The following is a 12,580-nucleotide window of genomic DNA, read 5'->3' as shown; positions in this document are numbered from 1 at the left end:
TTTTTGGAGACGGAGTCTTGTTCTGTCACCTGGGCTGGAGTGCAGTGGCGTGATCTCGGCTCACTGCAACCTCTGCCTCCCAGGTTCAAACAATTCTCTGCCTCAGCCTCCCGAGTAGCTGGGATTACAGGCGCCCACCACCATGCCTGGCTAATTTTTTTATTTTTAGTAGAGATGGGGTTTCACCGTCTTGGCCAGGCTGGTCTTGAACTCCTGACCTCGTGATCCACCTGCCTTGGCCTCCCAAAGTGCTGGGATTACAGGCGTGAGCCACGGCTCCCGGCCCGAAAGAAAATCTTTTACGCTTACGTCACCAAGATAAAAACAGACAACATGGTCGAGCTTACACTTGGTTTATAAATTTATCAAAATGAGAGCTGTCTTGTTAGCATAAAACAGAAGGCACTTTTCTACATCCTCTTCCCTGTTTTATTCTTTCACATTTCATTGTGCTGGAAGATCAGGTTAATGGAACTTCCTCGGAAATTTCATCACCGTCTTCTGCTGACTTCTTTTTCTACCCTGCCTCCTGTCCCACCACAGGGATATGCAAAGTGAATGTCTGTTAGGGCAGAAGCCAGCAAGAAAAACCTGTTTTGCAAAGAAGAGCCTCCAGGCCACACTCCTCTGTCATCTGGATAGAAAAATCTTGCCACATCCTCAGGTTGAAAAACCTTCTTGGGAACGCTGTGTTCCTGCTGGTGGCGTTCATGTGTTTGTGTGTGCACTGTGTGGGGATCTGGGAGCCTGTGGGTGGGCGTGGGGACAATGAGTCTGGGTGAGTGTCAGGCAAGGCCTTTAAAAATAGCTTGTTTTTCGTTTTTTTGGTACATAGCCTCCCTGTTCCAGTTTATTAACAATCAATTTTTAACTCTTATATTAGGTACCGTGGGAAGTTAAGTTCTGTCTTTGAAGAACTAAGAGTCTCTTCAGAGGATTTATCCACAAGTGGGAGAAAAGGAGATTTACCAGCAATGAAAAATAGGCCATGGAATATTTAAGTATGGAGAGGATACATTGTTAAAAGTATGGAAGTGGTCTGAGGAAAATCTGTGAAGACTTAGAGAGTGGATGGTGTCAGATGGTTCACAAGGAGCTGATGAATGCTGGGCCTTGCAGATAGGAGCGTATAGGAGCATTCTGAGGCAGGAGCTGGGGATGTGGCTGTGGCTGGCTGGTTAATGAGTGCGCTGGACCGGTCAGACATCCTGGGTTCAAGTCCTTCTACCACCAGACCTGTTAATTTAAGGTGAGGTTCTTCCCTGACTATAAACTCCCATGTCACATTAAAGTTATGAATAGTAAATAACATGTTTATAAAAAAGTAAAAAAGCTTTCTAAATTGCAAAATCCTATAGAGATTTGAATTGTTACTCAGATTACCAGTCTTAGAAATCAAAATTTTAAAAATTTGTCTACAATTTAAAACTAAAGAGCGTCTGAAAAGATGCTGATACTTACCCGTTTTTAAGGATATGAAATGACAGCAGATAATTTTAGGATGAAAAATTCATTCCCCTTTCAACCCATCAGAAATGAATTTTTAGAATGATTATGATTCTCTTCAGCTTTTCTAAAAATTTGTGAGAGAAAGATTACTTCTAAAGAACTGGGTAGTACCAGCTTTTTGTTTGGCTTCATTCAGACATCACATTTAAAAACAAACAAATGAGAACAAAACAAAAAAATGTACTATGAATTTTTCTTCCTCCTTTCTTTTGAGACGTATTTATCGAGCACCTATTTGGATGCCAGCTCCTGCAATGGGGATCAAAAATCATCATCATTCTTGCAGTGGTGCAGATAACCACATTAATATAAATAGAGTCAACCCTCTGTTTCCAGGGGTTTCTCATCCACAAATTCCACCAACCAAAATTGAAAATATTAAAAGAAAGACAACATAAATTTAAAAATACAGCACAACTATGTATATAGCATCTGCATTGTATTGGGCATTATATGTAATCTAGAGATGATTTAAAGCATATGGGAGGATATGCATAGGTTATATGCAAATACTACATACTACTGTTTTACATAATGGACTCAAGCATCTTTGGATTTTGGTTTGTGGTGGGAGTCCTAGAACCAATAACCGCAAATACTGAGGGATGACTGTATATATGTATCACTTCCACCCGAGAGCTGCTGTTGAATAAAGGGAAAAATTCTAGGCTAGCATATAACAGGAAACTGGTGAGGCTGTGTTCCCTTGAGGAAGTAATATTTGACTACAGATGTGAGGTAAGCTATGGGATAAAAAGGCCTGGAAAGCAGAACAGAGGTATATGGGTTGGGATAAAAATTAATTGCTAAAAATAGTGACAGCTATTAAGCCAGTGTATATGATGGGCCTTTTTATAGTATTCTACCTTGGAAGCTTAGACAAATCCTCTTCTATAGCATCTTAATACAGCAGTTTGCTTAGGCATTATGCTTTGTCCAACCTGAGATATTTTCAGAAATAATGCTCTAAGATTTCAGATGTATCTCCCTAATACTTTGCTTCATAAAACCTGAATCAGAGTAATAGACAAAAGGTACTAAAATAAGATTTAAGTGAATATTTTTGTAAATCTGGAATAGAGAAGAACTTTCTAAAGGGTGACTCCAAATCCAGAAATTGTAAGTTGGAATTTGACTACTTCAAACACTTTTATAATAAAAGTTTTGTCAGTTTAAATGGCAAACTATAAAGTGGTAAAAACCATTTACAATATATATGACAGTGAAAATATTTTTCATGAAGAAACCTCTTAAATAAAGTAAAGCAGCAGCTGCCCAATATAAAGATGGGAAAATATTTGAACTGGGATTCCACAAGAGAATGCAGAAGTGGGCCGGGCGTGGTGGCTCATATCTATAATCCCAGCACTTTGGGAGACCAAGGCAGGTGAATCACCTGAGGTCAGGAGTTCGAGACCAGCCTGGCCAACATGGCGAAAACCCATCTCTTCTAAAAAAAAAAAATATATATATATAAAATTCGCCGGGCATGGTGGTGGGTGCCTCTAATCCCAGCTACTTGGGAGGCTGAGGCAGGAGTATTGCTTGAACCTGGGAGGCATGGGTTGCGATGAGCTGAGATCCAGCCATTGCACTAAAGCCTGGGTGACAGAGCGAGACTGTGTCTCAAAAAACAAAAACAAAACAAAACAAAAAAAAACACAAACAAAAAAAAGAGAATGCGTAAATGACCAGTAAACAGATGAGTTGATGTTTAATGTCACTGGTAGTCCAAGAAATATGAATTAAAACAGTGCCTTTTTTTTTTGGCTTTCAAGTTGGGTAAGATTAAAAAGATGGCCATATGGAAGAAACTGTAATAACTACACATGTATGTGCACTGATGAAACGTGTGAATGTATACATAACCATTTATAATCTGATTACCCTATGACCCAGAAATTTTACTTCTAGGAATATATTCCAAAAATGTAATTATGAGTATGTGTAAAGATTTAGCTACAATTATGCTCATCAGATTATCATAATTAAAAGTTGTGAAGCAATCAAAATGTATAATAGGGAGATAGTTACATAAATGTGGCACATTGATAGAAGAAACACTAAGCTGCCATTCAAAACAAAGTCTTTTTGAATTCTTTGCTGTGGAAGTTTGTCCGTGAAATATTAAGTAATCTAGGAAGTAGATTACAAAATAGCATTTGTGTCAAGGATATATAGTAACATGTTGAACACTTGTGTGTTAGATACTAGGCTAAGTGCTTTATGTTGATTATCTCATTTAATTATAACATTCCTTTGAGTAAATATTATTAGCTCTATCTTATAGATTAGTTAACAGAAATAACAGGGGGCTAAATAACTCCAGGTCACACCAGTTGGAAGTGTGGAGCCAGGTTTTAAGGATCAGCTTCAGAATTTGTGCATTTGTGTATGTGCATGTATAATAAAAGGGCATACACCAAATAGAGTAACAATGTATACTGTTGGCTGTAGAACTTCAAGGGATCTTAACTTTCTTATTTATACTTTTTGCAGAGTCTGAGAGTTTTAGCCTGTACTTTTCTTAAGAGGAAATAAAAGCAAAGGTGTTTTTATTTCTTAATGTTTTTATTATATAAGAAGGGCAGGCAGCACTAGTTTTAATCTGTATACAGTACATGTCACGTTTTATTTCAAGAGGAAAAGATGGAGAAAAATAAATAGTTAGCATATTTAATTGGCATTTTTAATAACACCCATGGGGCATTATTAGGAAATTAGTAAGTGATGTTTGTGGAGGTAGCTGTTAGGGTAGATACAGAGAAATGGAGTTTTAAAGAATAAAAGCAATTGAACACTAAACACAAATTTCTGTTTAAAATTTTAAATATTTTTTGGAAAATTAAAATATTAGTATAAAGGTGATTTTCTTTTTATTGATCAGCCATCAAGTATTTACTGAATACCAAGCATTGCCAGCAGCAAAGATGAAGTATAAGATGTAGAATTAATGCTGTAGTTGTGGATACAAAACTTCAGGAAGAGGTAATCTGTATTTAAGATAGTTAGATGATCAGGTGGTAAATTACAAAGTTCAGATGAAAATATAGAGAGAGGCCTGGGTCATGAGAATGGGGTTGTATATAAGATGGGTAAGGTTGAATAATACTCATGTGTCATAGAGAAGATACATGCAGAAAGCAAGTGTTGAGTTGACACTGAACGCTGGGTAGGTAGTGACTGAAAGTAGAACACGTTCTGTAGGCAAAATAGCCTGAGCAAGTAGCAGATGCAAGAATGAGCAGCTTGGAAATGTGCAGTTCAGTAAGGTTTTGGCTGGTTTTCCTGAAGACATAGGAATTAAAGTAAGGTGAGACCACATTATGGAGAGCTTCCACTATGAAGCATTTATGCGGGTGCATAAATGTATCTAGATGCAGTTGTCTAGATACATATAAGAAAGTATTTGAAGGCCTTCTACAAGGCTTAGTTATTATATTGGTTTACTATGAGTTCTTCTTCAGTTTCTGTTAGAAATGTTAAGGAGAGTCCTATGATCAAGTCTGTGCCTAACAGATTTGGAAGCTCCTACTGCATATCATAGGTTTTATTTTCACTTTCCAAACTCTATTTTTATACTGCACCAACAGTAGTATTCCATGGATTTTTACATGAAAAATGATGAACTTGATTAGTGTGAGGAGGCCTCTGTACGCTTGTGAACAGAGTTCTTAATTAAGAAACTGTGCCTTGGATGGGGCTTTGGACATCGTGTAGCTTAGCTTCCCACCTCAGTGAAGGAATTTCTCCTATGATAATTCCCAAAGGAGATTATTCCTATTTACCTAAAATAATTAATAGAGAGAGGAAGATGAAGACCTAATTAGTTGCTTAGCCTGACATTTAGAGTAGCCTATTTCATCTTTGAAATACGTATTTATAACTGAATGAAAATTGAGAAGCACGCTTTTTTTTTCAGATTTGTACTTGTTGGAAAAGAATCACGTGGAACACTAAATCATAAGTTAATTTAATCTTTCAAGTAACTTTATCTTTTAATCTATGCAACATGGAATATCTATCATGATATTAACTATTTAAGTTGTTTTATATTGTACTCCTTGTAGATGGAAGAAGGCGATATGTTAACAGTACATATAAAAAAAAGTCTGGTTTGGTAGAAGATTACATCTCTTTAATAGTGATGATTTAAATCACATCTTTTTAAAATTTGAAGTAGTACCCTACTGAAGAGCTAAGTTATTACCAGTAACATACACCTCCTCTAAATAAAATAAAAGAGACATGATGATGACTTCTCATAAACTTAGAGTTAAGATTTATCTAGTTCTATATACCTGAGATTGCCCCCTTGTCAAACTGGTTTTATCTACTTGACTCAACATATAGCATATTGTTGGTAGAACTGGTAATTCAGAACAAAGCAGAAGACACAGTCTGTTTGTTGAGTGTAAATCTAATTTACGAATCACAGGAAATTGCACGAATGAATTTTAAATCACACATAAAGTCAATAGTATTGCTAGAGGAGACTTAGTCAAGGAAGACATTATGGAGAATTTCCAAATTTCCAAAGAGCAAAAAGATGGTCTTTGGTGGTCCAAGGAAGGTTTCCATCTAGAAGAAATGGCAAATGGCTGAGTCTGTGAATCCACTGAGTCTTGGACTGTTTATATAATCTTTGTAGTTCGAGATACAGCACAGTGCCTTGTGCATATTTGTATTTTAAAAATATATAGTGCCTTGTAGATATTATAAAGAGTAGGAAGTAGACTTTAATAATCTTCAGTATAGTGCAGCCATTCAAAATTAAGTTTAGGATTAGAGAAATTATAGCTTGAGTCTTAGTTTAACCACTTATTTCTACAGAACTCTGATACTAGTCAAGATCTTTATCTTCTAAGTTACAATTTTCCTCATGGCAAGGTGGTACATCAAGAGTCAAAATTTGTGGTTGTAATGAGATAAATCTTGTGAAGTAAGATGCTATCTTAAATGTCACCCTGAAATGAAATAGGAACATGGCAGAATGCTACTTTTGTGGCTTGTATTACCATATAAATGCATCCTTTATTGTTTGCTATAGGCTTCTAAGAAGTGATACTAATTGGCTTAAATATTATCTGTGCCATATAATTATGTTCTCTTGGATGGGGGCCAAAATGAGAGAGAGCATGGGAGGAAAGGACAGGAAGGTTTTGTTCTGAAACAGTAGAGGTGTTCAGACATCTTCATCTAGGTATTTAGAAATTTAATTAAGGCCCATCTTAAGGTAGGGTGAAATATCCTCTTTTCTAATGAAAGAAGTTGATGTCTAATGACCATATATTGGCAGGAATAGACACAGAGTCTGAATCAGGAATAGGGAAAGAGAGGCAATAACGTGTAACATTGGGCAGTGTCTGCTCCCGCTCTGCTCTTCTCTAACAGCTTCTTTCCTGACTGTTCCTTTGCTTTATCCGAAAGAGGTAGTCTCTCTATTGTCAATGGGCTCTATTTCTGGTAATCTTTTCATTTGTTTTCTTCTAGTGAGCCCTGGCTACCTTACTGGCCAAAACAAAATATGCTGCCACTCCATTCCTATCCATGACTTTTATTTTATCCCGGAGGTTCAAATCTCTAAGGACATTTTGACTTTTATGTTTGGCTATCAGTGTTCTCAGATAATTCAAAACAGTCACTTAAAACATTTTTTAATGTGCTATAAAATGATCTACTGTGGACTTTTATGGAGGAAATTCACATATACTTATAAGAAAATACAGAACTTTAAGTAATTTAGAGGCATTTTTGGAGTGAATCAGGCTCTGCCTGTGGCCTCAACTCTCCTTCTTTTCCATACTTCTTTGCTTCAGCTGCCTTGTGCCTGGCTCTGGATATTCATGTAACTATAGGCCAGAGGTAAGATTTGATAAGCAGTGTTCTTAGGAGATTAAGTTATGAAACTTAACTCATAGGGAACCAAACATTTGATTTAGGAAGGGAGCTAACTGCCTAGGAGGTCCTTAGGTGTTATTTATGCTAGAAAGCAAGGTCCTTTCTAGGGTCCAGACTTATCCTGATGTATAGAATTGAGACTTGTTGAGAAATGCCTGGGAACAAACTGTAAGAGTGATACTAGGTACCCTGGATGCCTAAACCCGTTAATAGGTTCCGTAAATACTTATCTTAGAAATCACTGGTGACTTAGACACTGCAGAGAACAGTAAAGATTTATATGATCCAGTATATTCTACCAAATTATTCCTGGTGTAGTTAAGTCTGACTTAAACAGAAATATGACCAGATAACATGCCTGTACCAATTTTATGATCTTAAAATTTTAATTTACTTGGAAACATTTAATGGGAAATGTTGAAAACTAAGTAGTTGACCAATCATGGTGAAATATTCTTGACATATACTTTAACAAATCCTGCATTTCAACAACAGATAAAAAAACAGCTGAGGAAAAGCAAATCTAGAACATTTATATGAAGAAATAGAAATAAAAGTGCTGGTTTTATATGATTTATAAAAGTTTTTTCCCTTTCTTTTTAAAGACTGGTATTTGGGAATGGTAGGCAATAGAGGATCAGTACTTGGTTGGTCTTAATCCCACTGTTTATTATTGATTAGATATCCTCCATGTAATCTTTTGGGCAAGTTACGTTTTTGACTTGAGATTCTCTTTCCTCATTTATAAAATAACGGTTACCAAAATTACCTACTTGGTAATGTGGTACTGAGAATTATGTAGAAGGGAACTATGTAAAATATCTGGCAGGGCATCTGGAAGTTAGTACTTAATGGTAAATATTAACTATTAATAGTGATAACTGCAAATCTTTTTTAATATCATATGTTTTTACTGCTGTTTCTTTAGATCTTTTTAATTGATCATATAAGGTATGCCCCTTTAAAAAAAATTGAAAATCTTTCTCTTTTTCTTATATTAATTTAAACTTATAAAATGATGTGATTCCCTTGTCTTTCTTCTCTTACACATTGTAACTCTCTGCCGCACCTAGATGCACTGTAAAATCTTATTAATGTAAACATTTTGAAACTTGAAGCATTTTCCACATAAGAGCCCTGTTTCTTGTATTTATCATAGTAAGAGAACTTCTAGATACGACCATACTAATCCTTATAGTCTTTCAATAAATATTGCCATTTCGAATCTATTTTAATGTTTAAAAATATTAGGAATTATAAAATATGTATATATATTGTAGCTATAAGCACTTAGAAAAATGTTATGAAATTATGACAGTAATACAAATTAAGATAAGAAATATTTCTAGTGAAACCACCACATTTACTTGATAGAAGTTTTTGTATACTTTACTAATTCTTCTGCATACGCAGGTCATTTTAACTTAATATTGCAAAATAAGCTCTTTTTTCCATTTTTCTTAAATGTAGTTTATAACAGCAGCATGCTAGTCCATTACAGTTTTCAACTATAATTAAATCAGCTGTTTCATAATAAATTATTTCCAGTTCTTAGATTATAAATAGTGTTTCCATGCGCTTTTTATACTTACAGTTTTTCCTTTTTTTGTTGTTGTAGGATTAATCTAGGAATGTTATCACTGGGTCAAAGACTTATCACCGTGCTTTTGACTCTCGAAAGTGCCTTTAAAAGGAGTTCTGATAGTTGGTATTGCCAGAGGCAATATATGAATAAGGTCCTTCCTGCCACTTTCTAGCAATGAATATAATGGCTATTAAATTGGCCAATTCAATCAATGTTAAGTGATATCTTATTTTTTTTTTCTTCTTTCTTTACAAGGGACAAATAGTTGTTGATATACTGTTTTGGATTAAAGTGGGTAATCATGTGATGAATAATTTGGAATTGGTAGTACAGTTATAATAAAGCACACGTTGTTGAAACTAAATTAAAAATACTCTTTAATGCACCTTGTTGACTTTTTATGTGAAGAATGTGTATGGTCACAATTGAAACTATTATGGGAAAATTTTAAAGTTTTTGAAGTAAAAAAGAAAAAAGAGACCAAAAAACTTTAAAATGTATTTCCAGCTTGTAGATTCAATTGCTGATTTCTTAATGTGCCATCTACTTTAAACTCTTAACTATCTGAAGCCCAAGTCACTACATGTAGAATTAGAAACCACTGTTTTTGGTTTTAAGGGTATTTATAAATAGCCTTAGTGGAATCTTTATCTTCAGTTTTACTGTTAAAGCCTAATTGAGTTTTACTATTAAAGCTGACTATACTCTGTCTTCCTCCTTAGCTTGCTTTTGCCTCATTTATAGAACAGACTCTAGTATTTTAAAAACAATTATATATGCCACTCATACCTACCCCTCTCCCCCTGCCCCCAAGACAAAATGTAGGCATGTTGAATGAACAGACATAGCGCGGTGGGGGGATTTCCTTGAGCTGTAGAATTAGATGGTGAAAAAAGGGAGAGGGGGGAAGTGTGAGAACTTCAGAGAAAATAAGACAATTAGAGAAGAAGACATGGAGATATGAAAGAAGTAGCTTTACATTTTGAGTTCTCATTGCCTTCGCATTTCTTCACAAATGGCAAGCTGTAAGATAGGTTGGTTTTTAAGATTTATTGATAAGCAGTTGATTAGTATTTTAGGTCAAACTAATTCTGCATCTCTTTCCCATTGTTCTTTTCTATTCTTCTTCTTTATTCTACTCTATTTTTAAGAGAAACACTGTCTAACTTGCTGGCTCTTTCTGCTCTGCTGTTGCTCCAGCCTTGCAGCTTCCCCACCGTGTGAATTTGCACTTCAGTGGCACCATTTCCTGTTAGAAACCAAAGGCAGGCCCCTGACTTTTCTAGGTGGTGATTCACACAGGAAAAGACCTGAAAAGCTGTATTAGGGTACCTGACTTCACCGTGGGACTAGCTGATCGACTTGAAGCACAAATGGGGCCCTGGAATCTTTTTCATACCTTTTGGTCTCCTGTGGGTCTGAGGTAGAGTGGTCAAAAAATTTAAAGATTGATGTAAGTGGATTTAAAGATTGATGTAAGTGGAACACAAATTACAGAAGGTTAGAATCGATGTTTCTCAGATTACCCTGGATAGAAATCAGGGTGAATGATATTGATATTTGAATCCAAATCAGGTATTTGTTTTTTTTTAATTGTAGTAAAATACATGTAACAGAAATGTACTATTTTAACCTTTTTTAAAACATTATATATTGTCACATAACTGTATCTAACATGGAAATATGTGCATGCATATGTAACTTACAAAGATGAAAACTATTCCTTATTTTGTAATAGAAGAACCTTAAGTATCACTATTTTAATTTTTAAATTGTGAAATACAACTTAAAGTTTTAACCATTTTAAATGTATAATACAAGTTGATGTTTTTTCACTATATAAGTTAAGCTTTATATAAAGGAATTACGTACAGTTCTATTAGAGAAGCATGAAACTAAAAAGAGGTGGATTTGCAGATATTTCACTTTTTTGGAAATGAAGTAACTGATTTTTTTCCTCTTCCGTCCCTCTTTATTTTTCTACACATGTATTTTGCTACTTGAAGTATTGCTAAGTTTTTGAAACTAGTTTTCCTGCAAGGCAAAGGTTTTTTTTTTTCTTTCAAAATCTTAAGTTAATTTTGTCATGTAATGAATTTGCAATCCATGTGCAATCGATCTTTATAATAAAAATATGACATTGACATTTCACATTGTATCCATAACTGGCATACATTATGATGATTAATAATGTCAAGTTTGTGAGTTAGGGTACCCAAAACTCAACTGTTTTACTAGGGAAATCTTAGCAAATCCACATTATCTAATTGTTTGCATTTTACCAAATGTTTTCAGCCTCTTATGGGGACTCTAGAGAAGTGGTTATCTGACAGTTGTCAAGTCAGAGGAAGTTAAGATGCCTTTATATCTACATGGGCTCATCGTTTAGCTATATCTGCAGTCATTTGGTAATGTCATCCAGTCAGTCAGATGTGTTTCATTTACTTTATTCATCAATATAATCTGCATTATATTTATGACAGTGACTATTTGTTTATAAAAAGGCAGTATATAAACTTGGACAGTTCTGAATTCCCTTGGGTACCTTTCTTACCTCAGTACATGTTAGTAAATGATGATTATGTCCTATGCAGTGGAGTGCCAGAACTCTTGCATCTGTTTAGACTACTCACTGATTTTCTTTTTTTTTTTTAACTCTGAACAAACCAAAGTGTGCAACATGTGTAACTCACTAATGTTCACAATCCACTTGTAGCAAAACTAAGAACCTTAAAATGACCTTGAAGCTGTAGCAATAGTGAGCATCAGATATACTCAGACACTTTATCTGAGTCAATGAGCAACAGAGACTTCTTCTCTTAGAAAATAGAAGTAGTTGGGAAGCAATGACATTTGCATAAAGGCCCTTTCTTTTGCCACCTTTGGATTTTTTTTTTTGTAGAATTATGGTTTAATCTTACTGCTGTTATTAAACTGCTTTAAGCTTCTTTCCAAGTATCACAGCCAAATTGAAGGATTTATTTCCTTGCTTGCACTTTGAAACATAGCTGTCAAACAAAGTAAGTGAAGGCAAGTGATAGAGATACAGCCCCTTTGCATTTTCAGTTTATTTCTATTTGTTCATGACTTCTAAGGCACTTTAAATTTCCAAAGGAGTTTGCTTGCTTTAAACTTTGTCATATGTACATTGTTACCTGAATGAGTCTGTAAGAGATCAAAGTACCTGTCAGCTTAGTAAATAGAAGATATTTTTTTCTCTCTGAGCTGGTTATAAAGGGAGATTCCATTGGCTTATTTATGTTGAGAACTTAACATAGTTAGGAAAACAGTGGGTTGTTAAAGTTTGAAAAGTGTCAGGGAAGAGGTGGGTGGGTTCTGTAGAGTATCAAATATTTGAAGTATATTAAAGCTGAAATAAGTGAAAATCTGTTAGATTACTTGGAGTTTCTCCTAATTTCCTATGTTTTAGAGATACCTTTTCCCCCCAAGTGCATTTGCATATATAGAAACAAAATGTGGCTTCCACAACTGATGTTGTCTATCTCTCTTAAAGTAATATTTAAATGAATAATACAGACTCATTAATATTGTCAGTTATTTTATAGGATAGTTGAAGCTGAAGAA

At 34.9% G+C, this 12,580-nt stretch overlaps 1 protein-coding gene across 5 annotated transcripts in view; it reads left to right on the top strand.

The window, feature by feature from the left end:
• The window catches only part of KLF12 (KLF transcription factor 12), a 632,776-nt gene that overhangs the window by 278,636 nt on the left and 341,560 nt on the right, over window positions 1-12,580 (top strand). The window contains exon 1 of one of the 5 annotated variants that reach the window (XM_058437982.1): window positions 10,326-10,448. The exons of the other annotated variants lie outside the window; for them this stretch is intronic. The gene's annotated coding sequence lies outside the window, so the exon portion shown is untranslated. Of the gene's footprint in view, window positions 1-10,325; window positions 10,449-12,580 lie in introns of those variants that run through there. 5 annotated transcript variants of the gene reach the window in all.

Source organism: Hylobates moloch, unplaced genomic scaffold (assembly GCF_009828535.3).
Source record: "Hylobates moloch isolate HMO894 unplaced genomic scaffold, HMol_V3 SCAFFOLD_4, whole genome shotgun sequence".
Classification (NCBI taxonomy): domain Eukaryota; kingdom Metazoa; phylum Chordata; class Mammalia; order Primates; family Hylobatidae; genus Hylobates; species Hylobates moloch.
Note: the sequence above shows the minus strand (reverse complement) of the source record. Positions and strands in the feature narration are given on the sequence as shown.